The sequence below is a fragment of the Priapulus caudatus genome, unplaced genomic scaffold, assembly GCF_000485595.1.
Source record: "Priapulus caudatus unplaced genomic scaffold, Priapulus_caudatus-5.0.1 Scaffold763, whole genome shotgun sequence".
Lineage (NCBI taxonomy): Eukaryota > Metazoa > Priapulida > Priapulimorpha > Priapulimorphida > Priapulidae > Priapulus > Priapulus caudatus.
The window spans coordinates 76,632-96,726 of NW_014577824.1; the positions used below are offsets into that span (position 1 = coordinate 76,632).

At 45.2% G+C, this 20,095-nt stretch overlaps 1 protein-coding gene across 2 annotated transcripts in view; it reads right to left on the bottom strand.

The window, feature by feature from the left end:
• The window catches only part of LOC106813385 (ascorbate transporter, chloroplastic-like), a 37,378-nt gene that overhangs the window by 13,280 nt on the left and 4,003 nt on the right, over positions 1-20,095 (bottom strand). The gene's annotated exons all lie outside the window — the stretch shown is intronic.

A 20,095-nucleotide genomic window follows, 5' to 3' on the forward strand; every position in this document is an offset into this window, starting at 1 on the left:
TTGCTGGACCGAGGTGGCCTGACTCCAGTAGTAATGTGCCGGTAGTAATGCTTGCTTCACATGCTGGAACAGTGCTGCTTGGGTAGGTGGAATATTCTCCAGTGATCTGCTTCCAGTGATGAAGAGGCGATGCCTGGCCTCATTGACACCAGCTGCGCCACACCCCTTGCTGTACATGAGTACCACGAAGCATTCGATCTGCTGCATATGTACAGACACCAGACTGAAGAGGTCAGGGTCGCGTGTGAAAGCCACTAGTGTGTCGCGTGAGGTCCGGCATGCTTGTCCAGGCTGCCAGGCGTCTTCTTGCCACATCCAAGAAACTGTGAAGTCGGGTTCACATCCTGTTAGGCTGTGGAAGAGGGGTAGCTGCAAGGACTTTGAAGGACCGAGATTGGAGCCGATGGTATGGACTGGAATATCACGGTACTTTTTACCAGTACCGAACCCCACCCAGAGCTCTGATAGGCCGAGGGTCTCGAAAAACCGGATTGCCAAAACCACGACATCGCTGTCTACCGTGCGAACATAGGCTGTTGTATGACCCTGCTCTGCGGCATATGCCAGATGCAGTAAGATCCTTGTGTCCGCCTCGGAATGGTTGCACGGCTGAAGTGTTGTGAGGTCACAATGCTTGTTGGAGAGCACGGTCTCGAAACGCGGTACTCAGGAGGAGCTTTCCACCCATGTCGTTCTTGGAGATCTGTGTGCTGATGAATGAGAAGAGCTCCTTCTTGTTCTCCTCATTTTTTAGGAAGCCACTGTTCCATTCATGCTTCGGAATTTGAGTGCTGCCATCGCCGACTCTTGTCCGTGGGCCCTTCCCACGTCGTAGCTGCGTGAGAGCTTTCAGGTTATTTTCCTCGGGGTAATTATCCCATACAGCGTCGATGCGTTGGGTACCTATCTTTATTTGGGCCTCCAGAAATGGTACAATGTGAAGCGGCACATACTCTCTGAATGTTTTTGCTGTTGTGGGGCGCACCATGTGGATCACTGCTGCCATATCCCAACACACCAGCGTGGCTTGTTTGGCAGCAGCTGTGCGGCCAGTGGGTGCATTGAGGCATTGAAGAATGTCCGACTTCGTCCCTGATCGCAGCGGCCCTCGATCCGCCAGGCTTGGTGGCTCTCTCTGATTTTCGAACCGAAAGAAGTCTATCATGTCTGCATCGGGACACGACTGAATTGAGAGGAAAAGTTGCGTGATTAAGGTCATATTCTGCCTCTGTATGCCAGTGTCCTTCTTGCCTTTTTTCTTGGGGTCAGGTCGGTTGGCGAATGTTAGCATGTTGTTCCGCTTGATGGTATTCAGATACCGGTACTTAAGCTTTTTCCAGCCTTTCAATGACGTATGCTGCATGAAGGGCTTGGTCAGCTTCATGGATTTGAGATAGAGAATTAGCAACGGCCTGTTCCATGACATTCTGTGTATCGAGTGCTACAAGCTCCTGACTTGTAGTGAGGAAAGGGTTGCCTAGCTGCTCGACCACCTCGATGAACGATAGTACATCCTTTCGAAACTTGACTTGCAAGCTGTGTCCTTCCTCATGATGAGCAGTGGATGATGATGGTGGGTCGTGGATGGCCTCGAACTCCTCAACTATCCGTGCGCAGTCAGGGATGCCAAGTAAAGCATTGTTTCTTGTTGCGATTCACATTCTCAGAATCTGCTTCCAGTAAACCACACGTACACACACACACACGCGCACGCGCACGGGCACACGCACACGCACACACACACGTACACACGCGCACGCGCACACGCACGTCACACACACACACACACACACACACACACACGCACACACACTCGGCAATCAGCAGAGCGTCCCCTTGCGCAATCATGCGTGTACGTGTCGCAAGATCTCTGTGTGAGATGGATGTTCGGACGCGTAGCCTAGCGGTTCCTCGTCCGGAACCGGTCGCGTAGGCATGCACGGCCTTATTTTTATTGGTGGCCAGGCGGGCCACCTACCCGACAGTTTCAGGTGGCCCGACGCCGTTTCAGGTGGCCATTGGCACCCGGGCCACCGTTAAAGTCGAGCCCTGCGTCAGTGTGCAATGGCTCATTATACATAGGAAACAATAGTTTCTAATTTTCTGAAAAGTCGTTTGTCGTTACGGTCGGTCGTTGATCGCTGCAGTGTGTCTTGGCAAAAGTGTTTCTGTGGAGAAAATCTCAAACTTTTTGGATGTGGGGTGACACACCAGAAACACTGGGTTTGACCCCAAAATGACCTTTAGGGTGACCTTGAGGGGTGACCTTGACTTCGAATCCTATAAATAAGATCAGAATCGGATTCTCAGAGGCCACAAATCCCTAAAAAGTGGTATTATGTCTGATTCTAGCACTTTTGGTTTTTTACCTATAATTGACGTACGATTCACCTCTCGGTCGGGTGACCTCTATCGTGACCCTGACATGCAATATTGCCTCAAATCATTCAAATAAGGTCAGATTCTGGTTACTCAACCCCGGAAACTGATAAAATGAGGTGCTGTTTGTATATATTGACAAAAAACACTAAAAAATGACATATTTGACCCCAAAATGACCTTTAGGGTGACCTTGAGGGGTGACCTTGACCTCAAATCACTGAAGTAAGATCAGAATCAGATTCCCAGACCTTGAAAACCCCTAAAAAGTGGTATTATTTATTATTATAGTTCTTTTGGATGTTTAACTAGATTGACCCCAACCCGGGTGTGGCCATATTGGAATTTGCCAATATGGCGGCCCGGGGAGCGCCCATTCCGCGCGCCCGCCAGAAATTGAAAAAGTATGGTATGGGCAACATCTGGGCCAAATTTGGTGCTTTTGGAAGAATGTGAACCAAACGGCCCTTTTTTAGCCCTACCACCCCTGACTAATATGAAATCTATCCCTTTTATGTTTATGCCTATGGATTTTCCTACAAGTTGTGTCTGACCCTGTTCAGATGCCAGGAGTAGCTTTGATTTTTGCTACATGGAGAGTCTCCTGTGGTAATCTGTAGTATTCTCGGTGTAAACGTATGTCATGCCCCATGAAATTTGCCAATACATCTAATTCATTCTTTTTCAGGTTCACAATCTGAGATATTGTCGCAATCTGTTTTCTGAGTCTAGTTGACCGGATGTTCTCTGGCTGGGCTGCTCCGCTGACTTTTGATAGTTCTCGGAGAACATCGCACCCCTGCAAATGTCCAATTCCTGCGTAATGCGATTTTGCGAAGAGGTAGATGTTATTTGGGTTCACTACCGCCATTTCTCTATTCTTGATTAAACAATCGATGGCTATCTTCGTGCCTTCATTAAGAAGTGCAGGTACAGTGTTTCCCCGTTTTCCTCTGACTTCCAGTCTGTGGAAGGACCTGCATAATGCTTGTTCCATCTTTGACGGGCCATCCAGAACGATCTTGTCGACATTTGGTTCCCTCTTCTTGTTATAATCTTTTAGGGTAATTTTGGATACCTCCCCTTGGCGTCTACGGTTGAACAGAATAATGCTTGCCAACACTGCTGCGTTCAAGCGATCCCATGCGGCTGGTTTGCTGCTATCTTCGCTACCAGTCGAGTTTCCAAATCTTCGCTACCAGTCAGAGTTCTCAAATGTTCATGTACTTGAGCCTTGAGGTACTCTGACATCTTCACGACATGCTCGGTTAAAGGTAATACCTTCACTGCGTTCTGTTTTTTTTCGTGCATTGTGCGTAGAGCATGTGTAGACAGTTCAACAGGAAAATTCATCTCACACAATGTGTAGAAGTCGCACACTCGTTGCTGTAGACTTGAATCCCCATTTTCTAAGCCCTGCCCTTCCAAAATTTTGGCGCACTTCTTAACACCTTGGTTAAGTTTAAGAGCAAGACTCGGGACGCCAAACGTTTGGTTCTCCTCATCAAACTCTGCCAACGACTTGACAGATTCCACTAATAATCGAAAGTATGACGGGTTGATAAATTCTGAAAGAGAAGCATCTGGCATTTTACTAGTAGCTCTCAGCTTGATGAATAGCCTTCCCATTCGCCTCACATGTGCACGAATCTCATTGTGCTGGTCTTTGTCATGGCCAAGCTTCATATACTCCCTTCGTCCAAATTCTAATCAGGAGTTGGTCACATCGAACTACAAGAGAAATATTATCAGATTGCATGCTCTGTAAAATCTCGTGTACAGGTAGACTTGTTCCTGGCGGTGACGGTAAAAGGAGTTTGCCTGTTACAGCTGGTCGTCTCATTGTCTTCTTTACTCTGGATGGACCATCATTACTGTTCGCTTCAGTTGGTTTTAGTGGACACTTGTGTTTCCACAGATCTGATCTAACCAGGTACACAAAACAGAATTCACAGGGGGCATACTGGTCGGCCGCTATTGCTACAGATGGTCTGTAACCCACAATTAGAGCTCCTTTGTCATCTCTGAGAACTTGGCAGTTGTGGCGGTGATTGCCAATGTTTCTAAGTTTGGCCAACTTTGCCCTTTTCTTTGCATAATTTTCCTCGTTGTTGACATCAATTACGTCCACTTCATTTGCGTGTTGTGTCATCAAATGTCTGGCGAATTTTGATTGTGGTTTCTTGCAATACAGACATATATGCTTTTTGTCCCACTTGGGTTGACCGTTGTTATTTGTAGTGACAACAGTGATATCGGTATTGTGAATCAATACTCCATCATTCGTTGTATTTGTAGTTGCAATCTGTTCTGGAGCTGTTACAGTCTGTTCTGGGGATGTTACAGTCTGTTCTGGGGATGTTGAAATCTGTTCTGGGGCTGTCGGTTCTATTTCCTCGTCTGGGTTTTCACTGTCATCATCATTATCTTCACTACCCATGTCCACATAGTCTGGGTCCTAGACATCATCGTCATGGTCGGAATCGTCGTTCTCAGCTAAATTGAAAACAAAACAAAATAGTAAATTGAATTTAGCAGGTATAAGCAAAACTGAGCTAAAGGTAAGGCAGAGTTACAATGACGATAATACACAAACAACGACAGCATGCCTACAGCTTGAATTAGCTATTTCAGCAACCGTACCACCTTGCCCTAACCAAACGAAACTTCCCAAAACAGAAAAATTTCACTTGCACATATATCATATTGCACAAAATATCATAATGTAAAATATCGCAATGGGACTGGTTTTGCCGATAACTGGACCAGAATGGGACAAATTTGTGGATGAAAACCAAATAGAACGTAAACTACACGCCGCATTTGGTACCGTGAGCATAAACAGTGCAGTCATCAGTGTGGTATTTGTGGCATCAAATTTCGGTAGAGAAAGCACAACATTCAACTGACACATTAAATGACATGCACAATATATGCAATACTCAACCAAGAAATTTGTTTCTACAGATATTGTTCTTATGTATTAAACCAACTATCATACATCTATATATCTACTAGCCAATTGTTACTGTGATTCATTTATGTATTATACTACTGACACCACATAACTGTCGACTTTAAATCTACTATAATTTATTTTGTATTTTACACCATATGCAAATGGTTGATATTGAGAACTTGGCGAATCAGTTATAGAATGGATGTGCTCCGCCTGGATCTCCTCGCGGATCTTGGGGACCAGAGCCTGTATGAAGCTGTACACTGTTGGTGCGCTGTGATTGCTCTCATCTGAGACCAAAATGTACGACTTGTGCAGCAGGGAACCATTCTCTCTGTAGTGGACAACTACTGGATGTATTGTCAGCTGGTCTTTTGCAAAGTAGGCTGACTGTATTTCACGACGTGTGGCCACAAACCAATTCTGCGCAAAGTCCATCTGTACGGTGATGTGACCATCTGGGAGGTTATTCTTCAGGGTGTGAACTGCCTTTTATTGTGCGATGATGCGGGCGGCATGTGCCTTGAACAGAGTCATCTGGTTGATGAATTTTGTAACGAACTCGGGCTTTTCTACTGAATACTGAATCTGTTTAATCCTCTTCTTGATTACATTGCCGTACGTTACTTCAGCCTGGCCCCATTCCCAGTAGGTGATGGTAGGTGTAGTCATCTGCTCTTCCAGAATTACTTGAGCCTGCTCCACTGTTGTCTCCTTTACGAATTCGTCAGGGCTTGAACTGAATGGTAGCCGTGGGACTGCCTTAAGGAGTAGCTGCATGTTCTCGTGTGTTTTACAGAGGCAGGAATTCATTGACTGGTGTCCCACACGGTTAATGTACCGGTACTTTGCACGGACCCAATAACTATTTCCAGTATCAGTTCGAGAGACTTCAATATTGATATGTAAACACAGATTTTGTAGCTTTTTAAACATTTCAGCCACATAGCCAGTGTCCACGTAAACCAGGGAAGCTACTAGACAAAATTCAGGTGTCTACCGACTATATTTTTCGAGTTATTGACCAATTACAAAATGCCCTGAAAGCACTTTACAATGGCCTAGTAATATCAGAGGGAATAGTTTTCCGGTAGAGGAAGGGAGCGGCTAGAAAATCTTCTGCCGGAACCATCTCAAAACCACATCGGTGGTTTACTGGGCGTTCCTGCAGAAGTCTTTAATATTCTTCCATGTTCTTGTGGCCAACACTGGTTCTAGAACAAGAACCTTCTCGATGTCGCGTTTCTCGGGCAAACGCCGCAGGTCGACTAGATGTTGGAAGTGCTTCAGGACAGCGGTCTTTTCCTCTTCTGACCACTGTTTCCGTTGCCCTTGACGTAAATGTCGACTGGTGGCTGTGATCACATGTTAAATGAACAGATTGCAATGTAGTCAATTTATTCACTAAACATAATCAAAAGGCAGAAAGTCAAAAGACCAGTCCAGCACCAATTAAACAGACCACTGAAAGAAGTGAGCGAGAGAACATCGAGGGACAACCAGTTGCAAGTAGCAATGACACATACAAAAGTCTCCCAAACTCTGAATGTGCCTCTCTTTCTCTCTCTCTGGATTTGGATATGAATATATGGTACATACCTGAATGTGCCGCAGCAGAAGTCTCTTCCGGAACGGCCGTATTGTCAGTACCATCTGCGTTATCTGCCAAACCAGTAAAATAACAGCAGTAAGTAACAGTAAGCATAATTGAGTGAGAGTTTATGAATTATCTGAATTACGTTATCAGTGACTGTGTTTAAAGGCTTGTGAGTTTTGAAAAATGGTAAACAATTCAAATGTCTGGGCATACCTAAATTAAAATAGCATTTTAAATTGATATTCCCATCGACAATCTCGTCACTGCTCTTGTTGCCCTCTTCATCCTCGCCTTCGACTTCGGATAAACAAACATTGACATTAATTAGCATTTGAACATGCACATAGTGGTTAATAAAACTTACATAGCAATATTTTCCCCATAGATCACGCAACACAAACGTCTATACACTGAATACCAACACAAAACAAGAAAGCAAATAGATTCTAATATTTTGCAGCCTAAACAAGCAGTATGTGAGAATATAGAAAATATGTAAATATGATATCTGCGCATGTTCTGTATTTGTAATTTTTGAACTTGTAAAATGCTATGTACATACCCTCCTCGACGCTGACTTCAATTTGATCCAAGGATTTTCCTACAAGTTGTGTCTGACCCTGTTCAGATGCCAGGAGTAGCTTTGATTTTTGCTACTTGGAGAGTCTTCTGTGGTAATCTGTAGTATTCTCGGTGTACACATGTCATGCCCCATGAAATTTGCCAATACATCTAATTCATTCTTTTTCAGGTTCACAATCTGAGATATTGTCGCAATATGTTTTCTGAGTCTAGTTGACCTGATGTTCTCTGGCTGGGCTGCTTCGCTGGCTTTCGATAGTTCTCGGAGAACATCGCACCCCTGCAAATGTCCAATTCCTGCGTAATGCGATCTTGCGAAGAGGTAGATGTTATTTGGGTTCACTCCCGCCATTTCTCTATTCTTGATTAAACAATCGATGGCTATCTTCGTGTCTTTATTAAGAAGTACAGGTACAGTGTTTCCCCGTTTTCCTCTGACTTCAGTCTGTGGAAGGACCTGCATAATGCTTGTTTCATCTTTGACAGGCCATCCGGAACGATCTTGTCGACATTTGGTTTCCTCTTCTTGTTATAATCTTTTAGGGTGATTTTGGATACCTCATCTTGGGGTCTACGGTTGAACAGAATAATGCTTGCCAACACTGCTGCGTTCAAGCGATCCCATGCGGCTGGTTTGCTGCTATCTTCGCTACCAGTCAGAGTTCCCAAATCTTCGCTACCAGTCAGAATTCCCAAATGTTCATGTACTTAAGCCTTGAGGTACTCTGACATCTTCACGACATGCTCGGTTAAAGGTAATACCTTCACTGCGTTTCGTTTTTTTTCGTGCATTGTGCGTAGAGCATGTGTAGACAGTTCAACAGGAAAATTCATCTCCAACAATGTGTAGAAGTCGCACGCTCGTTGCTGTAGACTTGAATCCCCATTTTCTAAGCCCTGCCCTTCCAAAATTTTGGCGCACTTCTTAACACCTTGGTTAAGTTTAAGAGCAAGACTCGGGACTCCAAACGTTTGGTTCTCCTCATCAAACTCTGCCAACGACTTGACAGATTCCACTAATAATCAAAAGTATGACGGGTTGATATATTCTGAAAGAGAAGCATCTGGCATTTTACTAGTAGCTCTCAGCTTGATGACTAGCCTTCCCATCCGCTTCACATGTGCTCGAATCCCATTGTGCTGGTCTTTGTCATAGCCAAGCTTCATATACTCCCTTCGTCCAAATTCTATCAGGAGTTGGTAACTTCGAACTACAAGAGAAATGTTTCTGATTTCATGCTCTGTAAAATCTCGTGTACAGGTAGACTTGTTCCTGGCGGTGACGGTAAAAGGAGTTTGCCTTATACAGCTGGTCGTCTCATTGTCTTCTTTACCCTGGATGGACCACCATTACTGTTCGCTTTAGTTGGTTTTAGTGGACACTTGTGTTTCCACAGATCTGATCTAACCAGGTACACGAAACAGAATTCACAGGGGATATACTGTTCGGCCGCTATTGCTAAAGATGGTCTGTAACCCACAATTTGAGCTCCTTTGCCATCTCTGAGAACTTGGCAGTTGTGGCGGTGATTGCCAATGTTTCTAAGTTTGGCCAACTTTGCCCTTTTCTTTGCATAATGTTTCTCGTTGTTGACATCAATTACGTCCACTTCATTTGCGTGTTGTGTCATCAAATGTCGGGCGAATTTTGATTGTGGTTTCTTGCAATACAGACATATATGCTTTTTGTCCCACTTGCGTTGACCGTTGTTATTTGTAGTGACAACAGTGATATCGGTATTGTGAATCACCACTCCATCATTCGTTGTTTTTGTAGTTGCAATCTGTTCTGGAGCTGTTACAGTCTGTTCTGGGGATGTTGAAATCTGTTCTGGGGCTGTCGGTTCTATTTCCTTGGCTGGGTTTTCACTGTCATCATCATTATCTTCACTACCCCGTGTCCACATAGTCTGGGTCCTGGACATCATCGTCATAGTCGGAATCGTCGTTCTCAGCTAAATTGAAAACAAAACAAAATAGTAAATTGAATTTAGCAGTTATAAGCAAAACTGAGCTAAAGGTAAGGCAATGACGATAATACACAAACAACGACAGCATGCCTACAGCTTGAATTAGCTATGCCAGCAACCATACCACCTTGCCCTAACCAAAAGAAACTTCCCAAAACAGAAAAATTATACTTGCACATATATTATATTGCACAAAATATCATAACGTAAAATATTGCAATGGGACTGGTTTTGCCGATAACTGGACCAGAATGGGACAAATTTGTGGATGAAAACCAAATAGAACGTAAACTACACATCGCATTTGGTACCGTGAGCATAAACAGTGCAGTCATCAGTGTGGTATTTGTGGCATCAAATTTCGGTAGAGAAAGCACAACATTCAACTGACACATTAAATGACATGCACAATATATGCAATACTCAACCAAGAAATTTGTTTCTACAGATATTGTTCTTGTGTATGAAACCAACTATCATACATAACCAAGATCTTATATCTACTAGCCAATCGTTACTGTGATTCATTTATGTATTATACTACTGACACCACATAACTGGCGACTTTAAATCTACTATAATTTATTTTGTATTTTACACCATATGCAAATGGTTTATATTGAGAACTTGGCGAATCAGTTATAGAATGGATGTGTTCCACCTGGATCTCCTCACGTATCTTGGGGACCAGAGCCTGTATGAAGCTGTACACTGTTGGTACGCTGTGATTGCTCATCTGAGACCAAAATGTACGACTTGTGCAGCAGGGAACCATTCTCTCTGTAGTAGACAACTACTGAATGTATTGTCAGCTGGTCTTGCAAAGTAGGCTGACTGTATTTCACGACATGTGGCCACGAACCAATTCTGCGCAAGGTCCATCGGTACGGTGATGTGACTATGTGGGAGGTTATTCTTCAGGGTGTGAACTGCCTTTTATTGTGCGATGATGCGGGCGGCGTGTGCCTTGAACAGAGTCATCTGGTTTATTAATTTTGTAACGAACTCGGGCTTTTCTACTGAACACTGAATCCGTTTAATCCTCATCTTGGTTACATTGCCGTACGTTACTTCAGCCTGGACCCACTCCCAGTAGGTGATGGTAGGTGTAGTCAACTGCTCTTCCAGAATTACTTGAGCTTGCTCCACTGTTGTCTCCTTTACGAATTCGTAAGGGCTTGAACTGAAGGGTAGCCGTGGGACTGCCTTAAAGAGTAGCTGCATGTTCTCGTGTGTTTTACAGAGGCAGGAATTCATTGACTGGTGTCCCACACGTTTAATGTACCGGTACTTTGCACGGATCCCACTGAAGAACGAGTAACTCATCTTGACTCCTGGCTTGTCTATAAGGAATTTGCGATAAAGTATGTGTAGGTAGTAATGAAGGACATACATTTGGTGCTTAACCTTGTGGATGGTCACGGTATCTTTCTTCCCAGGCATGCAAACAGAGTTATCTGGTCGTTTGAGGAATTCTAGGACGGTGTTCTCCAATTTGGAGTAAGTGGCCCTTTGTATGCGGAGGCGCTTTTGACATGTACGCACGCCAAGTTGTCGGTGCCAGCCCCCGGCCAAGTGCAGTAATGCTGCGGTTCTTCTTAAGTCTATCACTGGCAATAAGAGCTTTAGCGATAATAGACTTTTTTTGGGTGTGAACTGCTTCACTTCTTCAAGCACAGCCACACCCAACCGCAGCTGCCTAAATATCTTCGGGGCCTTGCGTGGTGAGATGCCGTCTGCGCGCATCAGCTGCTCAGCAGTACTACTAGTGGTCGGTGCAGGTTGTCCTGCTGCCTTGGTATTGGATACAACTGGACGAACTGGCGAGATCTGCTGGGGTGGCATTGGGTAATTGGTACTCTGCGATGGCTGCGGCGTGCTGATATGTAGAGGTCCAGTGTCAGTTTCTGGACTCGCTGGCTCTATTAAAGTGCTGTCAGAAAGTCCTTCATCACTAGACGAGCTGGAAGTGTCGTCTTGGGTCGTAGTACATTGCTTCTCTAAACGCCAGACGTTACGCTGCATGTCAAGGAGGTCACGTTGAGCCTTCTTTAGCGTAGCTGCGTTTTGTTGGATTTTTTTATCATGGAATTTGAAATCAACAGTAAGAGGTTGAGATAGACCCACAACCTCCTTTGACGCGTCAAATTCAGAAGTGGTGTCATGTGAACTGGTATTACGTAGGGATCGGCGAGTTTCATGTAGGTGCTTAGGACGTGGCGCCAGTGGAACCTCAGGTGCAGTAGGTTTTTCTGCTGGTTTTCACAAATCCTCACTACTCAGGGGAGGAAGGCGATTCTTCCTGCGTCTTTCATTGATTGTTTTTAGATTCAACTTATCCCGGTAGCGCTGGCTGCGAGCTCTAGACAAGGCTATCAAGTGTGCCTCTGCCTCCTTAGTGTAATTTGCAGTGGAACACTGTAGCTTCTTGGCATCTGCTATCTTTCTCATATCTTCAGGTCAATGGTGACGACTGCGCCATCTCTGGGCACGTTGTGCCCCTGTGAGTGGTTTCCCTTTAGTAGCTTCCATCGTTCTGCTATGCTATATTATAACTGGAAATAAAATAAAATAAAATACTGTGTAAGAATATGTTACAGGATAATTAAATCCACCAAGGGGCTGATTGTGATTCCCAACCAATACCAAAATATTGACCATTATATTATTATTTTTTTCGGGATAAAACCAATAGACAATAGTTTATTTGGGACACATTGAGCCCCTCTGCTAGGCCCCGAGTGGTCCCAGCACAGCGGCGCAACGCCAGGTACATTACTGAATTGGAAAATCATGAAACATCAAAACCATCACGTACATAACGAAACATCACGTCCATAACGGCATGACATCATCATGATCCTGCTTCAATACAACTACTAATATTGCCCAGCAAAAGTGCCAGAACGAATCTGTACATCTACCCCAGTGATTCAGAACCATATACATGCGTCGAACACTTACCATGTTATTGATGCTATACATCAGTTATGGTTTAATACTGAAGAAAGTTACAGGAGTTGAAAACACATAGTTTTCACCCGGGAAAATACAAATTCTGGACTTGGTTTGGTGATAGGCACGTCATGCCATCTATCGTCACTGGGTTAAACTACTACGCAATGCTTTATGGCTTGCAAGTAGTGTGTTAAGTTATCAATAGATGGCAACATTGCTCCCGTTATGTACATGACGATTTTTGTTATGTACATGACACCCAATTATGTTGCATATTATCTCGGATGATGTTTTTAAAATATTTTCTTTGATTACTGTGTATCTGTCTACACATGCGGAAATAGTTTTTATAAACAAATATTTATACATGTACAACATAATTTGTTTTATTCTAAGCAATTTCTTTTAAGGTTTTATAAATGCTCCAGCTCATAACTCTACATAAACTGTATATGTACTTGTACTTTCAAAATAAGTCCAAGTACTGGTCTGGACCTCCCCAGAGTGGCCAATTTTGCCTAGTCCTTTGGGTGACCACTATAAAGGTTTTACTGTAGTACACTGTTCTTGTGTATGAATGTGCAGCTTGTTTGCAACATGCCTGACCATTATATCTGGCATGGACATGTCTGATAGCAGATGTGATGGATGTTAAAAATGCATTTTTTAGTTTTATGCTTTAATAGCAGTAAGCACATTTTAACATGTTACAACTTAATATTCTGCTGAGAGAGAGAATTGGTGAAACCATGTTTTAGTGCAGACTAATTGTTCTTGTAAAGTGAGAAAACACCTTGGTCCAGTTTCACTTTGGGTTCCTTAACTTTAAAACCCAATAAAAAAAGGCATAATACTTTCTGGTTTTCACTATATATCATGTATGAATTTGAGCTTCAATAATATCTCCAGAATTATTGTCTGCTCAATAATATCTCCAGAATTACACAGACAATAGACATGCTTGGTATATGTTGCTAGTATCAGTAAGATAGATGAATTTTGATGTCAACACGAGGAGAAGGTCTACAGATATACCAAAATATGATGATATACCAAATTAGAATTCATCTGAAAAATTGGCAGTAAGTAAATACCTACTGAAAATAAAGGACATAACTCTTCGCTCAATACTGGGAATTTTTTTTAATGAGGTTATCAATTGTCTATACCATGAATTTAATTTTTTTTTCTGAAAAAAAGTTTGATCTGATTGGTTATACCAACTAAGGGCCTAGATGATGTAAACAAAATTTCATAACATAAAATCGTTTTTAAACACGGTAGTGATAAACTGCACAACCTTTCCATAAAATCCCAATCCATAATCCTCACACACTCCCATCACATCAATTTGCTGGCTCATCTCGATCAGTCTCTCTTCTGGTAATGGGTCATGAATGTGGCTGATCGGGACATTTAGCCTTGTTGATTGTCCTTCCCAATCCAAACTGAAGAAATGGGACAAGGCAGAGGTAGCGTAATTGTGGGGACTTCTGTCCACAATCAGAGGATTGAAAGGATGTGGAGAGACGTGTATGCAAAAGTGTTGGCCATTTATTACACTCTTTTACCACTTAGAAGATCATGGTATTTTAGACTTGTCATCTAACATTCATTTATTTGCACTTCATTTTTTGTACATTGTTTGTACAAAGAATACAGCAGGACTTGTCCAGGTGGGCTGCAGCTCACAATAATCATGGCCTAAGAACTGAGCACCATCAGACACCAATGCAACTGTGGATGTCTGGCATTGTCCAGCAATCTCAATCCAGTTCAACTGCCATCAGAAATGCACTCAGTTTTAATATTGATGCCGAGGTTCTTACGACATCACTTCCATATAGCGCCTTACTTTCATGTATTCACCTCCATCATCCACTCTGACTCTTGATGGCAATCCATATTGTTGAACACCACATAGGAAGAAAGTACAGTTGTTCCTTGCTGAATTCTCACATGTGATATCTAGAAAGGTGATCAGCAGGAAGTTTCCATCAACAGTGCCACAAATGTACATATGCCACCTGTAAGTACACAACACAGACATACCATATATACATGTAGTCAACATAGACCGCAGGGCTTTCATTAACCCGCGCTCCTCGGGTATTGGACGCGTATGGAAGGCTGTTTGCTCTCCTCACGTTCAACAGTTCAGCTGGTGACGGGAGGTGATGGTCTATCGGTGTAGACCTGAGCACTAACATTGCCATGTCTACGTCAATTCCTGCTGCTCTGCTTTAGTCAGGACCTGTTTGACGGTCTGTACCTGGCGCTCAGTATCAGCTCGTTTGACTGCGGGTAATGAGGGCTCGCTGTTACATGGTCAAAACCCCACTTCTCGGCGAAAACCTTGTAAGCTTGACCATCGAACTGTGGACCGTTATCGCTTATTACGGTCTCAGGTACTCCTTGTTCAGCGAAGATACTCTTAGTTATGTTCACAATGGCCTGACTCGTGGCTCTGCTGCCAATTTTCTTGACGAAGGGGAACTTTGAGTAGTAATCACTGATGATTAGGTATTCATCACCTGCCAGGTAGAATAGATCCGTACCCAGGACTTGCCAGGGCCTGGTTGGAAGCTCATGCTGCAGCAGCGGCTCGTGACTCTGCGTCCTCTGAGCTTGCTGGCATATGCTGCACTTTCGGACCAGGTTCTCTATATCCGAGTTTATATTGTTCCAATACACACATGTTCGCGCTTTCAACTTCGTTTTCTCGATACCTTGGTGCGACTCATGTAGCCGAGCCAGAATGTCCATCCGCATGTTTGCTGGAACTATGACACGATCACCTTTCATGATGACACCATCGTCTACGATGAGCTCGTCCCTGTATGACCAATATGGACGCAGCGGTATCGGAAGCAGTTTTTGCCTTTCCGGCCACCCTGTGACGACAATATTTATTAACGCACTAAGCTCTGCGTCGCTGCGTGTGCTGTCGCGCAGTATTTGGCGGTTCTGGGTCGACCACTGTGCGTAGTCCACTCTTATGGCCAGGTCGATCGTAGCGCTGTCATTCCCAGGTGATCTGGAGAGTGCGTCAGCTATCAGCACCTCTCTTCCTGGCCGGTATCGGATTGTGATGTCGTACGGTTGAATGCGTAGCAACATGCGTTGCAGTCGCTGCGGTGCAGCTGCCAAGTTTTTCAAGTGGATCATTTCAAGCGGCTTGTGGTCCGACTCGACTGTGAAGTGCTTGCCGTACAAGTATGTGTGGGATTTCTCACACCCAAATACCACGGCTAGTAGCTCGCGTTCAATGTTGGCGTATCTCTGCTCGCAGTCACTCAATGACTGACGCAAATGCCACTGATCTGTCGTGTTGTAGTAATACGGCGCCGAGGCCCTTGCTGGATGCATCGACCTGCAGTAAAGACTCTTGCTTTGGGTCAAAGTAGCTGAGGGTGACCTCTCGGCAGATCAGCTCGATTATTTTCTCAAAAGCGATCTGATGTGACGGGGACCACTGGAACTCTGTTCCTCCTTTCATGAGCTCTCGCAGAGGTGCAGTCACTTGCGATAGGTTCGGGATGAACGGAGACATGTATATGACGATGCCCAGGAATTCCTGCAACTGCTTGGGGTCACTGGGCACCGCTAGATTCCTGATGTCTCTGACTTTGTCCGGGTCTGGGTGGACTCCATCAGGGTCAAACACGAGACCGAAGAACTTCATGCTTCGCTTATTGACCTCACATTTGTCAATGTTGAACACTAGGCCGTGTTCTCGTGCGACTTCCATGAGGTTGTGTAGGTTCCGGTCATGGTCTTTCTTTGATTTACCGAACACTGCAACATTATCTGCGATGCCAGTGGTGCCTGGACACTGCTCCAGAATGTGATCCATACGTTCCTGGAACACATCTTGGCTCACGTTTAGTCCTAACGGGAGCCTCCGGAAACGATATCTGCCGAACGGGCTGGGCTGTTGAACGTCGTGAGCCGGCTCGATTGCGCATCCAAGGATATCGACCAGTACCCATGACGGGCATCAAGTTTTGAGAAGGTAGTCGCCCCGGCAAATCTGTGCGTGATCTCCTCCAACGTGGGAGTCTTGTAGTGTGGACGCTTGATTGCCGTGTTAAGATCTTTGGGGTCTAGGCACACGCGCAGTCGCCCATTTGACTTGCGACTGAATGCCAGGCTGCTGACCCAGTCGGTCGGCTCCGTAACTTTTGTGATTACGCCCATCTGCTCCATACCATCTAACTCTTTACGTAATTCGTCTCGTAGATGTATTGGGCAGCGTCTAGGGGCATGGACCACCGGTTGTACAGATGGGTCTACTGTTATGTGGAACATCGCTTTAAAGTTGCCGATGCCCTCGAATCTGTCTGGGTATAGCTTGACCAAGACATCCTTACAGTCTACATCTGTGAGTTGGACAGGTGCCGTAGGTATGCTGTACGGTGCCTTGTCCTTGTTGACGATTGCTTTGGTCGTTATCTCACAGTTGAGCTTGACCACATGTAGCTCACGCAGCGTTGGCAATCCCATGATGGCCGGTCCTTCGGAGTCAGTCACATAAAACTCTGCCACATTGTGGTACTCACAGTACCTACAATGGATATCAATGGACCCGTGCTGTGGGATCCTCGTGCCATTATATGCGGTCAGCACAGTGCTCCGCGGCTTTGTGGCTCCCCTCCGTGGGAACCCACTATCGTCCAACCTCTCAGGGAACATCCTTCTGTAAATTCTTAAGGGTAGTATGTTACCCTGCGCACCGGTGTCCACCTTGACCTTGAGGTTGGATTTGGCACGTGGTTTGTTTTCTAAGTCGATATCGATAAACACAAATACTTTATCTCGTGTATCGCTATCCCTTTGGTCACTGTCAGAGTTTATCGACTCAAATGACAATGACTCAAAACTCCTCCAAGGATGGCCTACTGCCACGACTACCTTGTTGGCGCATGTCATTCGACGTCTCTGAGACTGCATGGAACCGCCTGTTGTTCGCAGATTTTTCTCCACGTGAATGTGACCTAGGTCTTCTCCCCACTGGGCTGACCTGACTATCTGGTCTCGCCCGTCAGACCTTCTCCCAGTGGTTGTCCTTTCCACAGGCGTTACATGTTGTGCCGTATGCTGGACATTTAGTGCCATGGCTGCCTCCACAGTGATTGCACTTCCCGTGGGCTTTTCCCGGGTACTGTTTGTTTTGCCGGTTGTTGTAGCCTTTCTTGACCGCGTGTATGGCAGCTCCAGCCCCATCACTGCTTGTCAATTGTGCCATGTGCGCCATGGTTGCTTCACGCGTCCTGGCAATGTCCATCGCTACATCGAGGTCAACCGTCTCATCCTTGGAAAGCAGGATCTCCTGGACCTTCTTGTGGTGTGTGCCAATGATAAGTTGTTCCACAAGGCGTTCGCTTGCTTCACGCTCATCTCTGAAGTTGCACTCCTTCGTCGCCGAATTTTACAGCGCGTCATGAATTCATGAATGGATTCTGTCGGTGTCTGTCTGAACTTCTGTAAATTAAATCTATTTAACCGGGAGTTGACTTTAGGTTCAAGGTGTTTCTCAAATAATTTCCAGATGGCGTCGGGCTTCTTGCGGTCCTCTCTAGACACAGCCCAAGAGCTGAACATTTTTAGTCCTTCTTGTCCGACCCATATTAGCATGTACGTAACTTTCTCTTCGTCTGTTTTGCTAGCGAACGCCCAGCAAATATCAGACTGCAGTACTGCTTGAACTCGTTGAAGGCACTAGGCACATCTGCTGCTGACCAGTCCATACGAGGTGGTTTAATGCTTGTCAAGTCCCCATATTTACCAGATTGTGGATGGTGATACTGGACAGTACCTTGCTCTACCGTCTCCGGATCGGTGATCTCCTGCCACCCGTCGACACGATGTTTATGTAACCACTGTACCGTAGTCTAACGGCGGGAGCTCCACTCCACACTTTGCACTGTTACTCTTACCACAGAAGCTCATTAGCACGCAACGTCTCTAGTTCCATTACGTGCGTGGTTAGTTCGCATAACCGCTGCCACCATGTAACAATATCTTGTCATAATATATAAGACGGAAGTCCAATTTAAACATTTAGCCATTTATTGTTCACGTTCTACACATACACACCGCAGGCTAGTCATGGTTCCCGCCTCACCACGAACCACCAGTCCTCATGCTGGACCATGCTGCCACCTTCTGAGTACCAATGAGCAATATTATTAGTAACATGATATGACACTCACTATAGTCATTATCATACGCAACGTTGCTACCCTGCATCAGCTACATGACAATGTATAAAAGTTCATGTCATTCACACCAATATTATCAGGAGTGAATAATAATAATAAATAATAATAATAATCAATTATTATTCACTCCTGATATTATCAGGAGTAAGATAATATAGAAGGAGTATTTTGAAGATTCATGCGGTTTGCGAATGCGCCATCGTATTAAAAGAGACATTAATTTCACTCGAACTCTACCTCGTAGATTAACAATGCCAGCTTCACTAACGCTCACACGCACGGCGGGTTGTTAAGCGCACGGCCATTTACCAAACGACATTCCGCAAAAAAGTTTTTCAAACGGTTTACGACATGTAGCCAATCACGCACCGGCACTCCTCGTATGTATGTATGTATATATATATATATATATATATATGCCACGTATAGATGTACGACGATTTTATTTTGCGGCCAACATCACAGACTACTCTGCAGGGATCGTGGCACGTCGTGGGCGGGTGGCTGACAGTAACTACGCTGCAGCGAGGACAAAGCCGAGAGAGCAAGAATCCCACCCTCTGCCAGGGTGCGAAATTAACGCGAGTCCAGAGTCAAACACTCCCTGATTTACTGTCGGACTCCCTGATTTGACATATGCAGGAGTCCGTGTGACTCCTTGAAAATTCTGCTATACTTACTAGTTCGTTCCAGAACGCCGCCTCGCAGAATTGCCGTATTGTTTCAGCAAATGTCCAAAGACAATTTGGCAGAAGTGCACTATTTAATGTGGATTATAGAAGCACCTCATGTAACACTGACACGTCCCTGGCACGCTAGTAGCCGAGTATACTGACGAGGGTTCATCGCCAAAGCTGCCAGCAGGTGGCACCACCGAGCGAGCATGGTGAGCACGCATGCTTTCCTATGCAACATGAGTGCACACCACGCCGGTCTGCTCAGCAGCAGCCTCGCAACGCCAAGCCAGCCAATCACAGCACAAGATCCGAAGCAAAGCCAACCAATCACGGCACTAGCGCCAAAGCCAAGCTAGCCAATCACGGCCCAAGCTGCACAGCCAAGCCAGCCAATCACAGCACAAGCACCAAATCCAAGCCAGCCAATCACAGCACAAGCACCAAAGCCAAGCCAGCCAATCACAGCACAAGATTCAAAGTCAAGCCAGGCAATCGTCACGCAGCGCTCGGCCTAGCGAGGGTGGCTGCATGACGTACACACGTCAACGTGAAAAAATGAAAAGGCAGCGCGGGGCTTTTTAACATGCAGGTGAAGGTGGTTGGTGGGACGGTGGGTTGGTGGGAGGTCGGTAAGGTGGTTGGTGGGACGGTGGGAGGTCGGTAAGGTGGTTGGTGGGACGGTGGGAGGTCGGTAAGGTGGTTGGTGGGACGGTGGGAGGTCGGTAAGGTGGTTGGTGGGACGGTGAGAG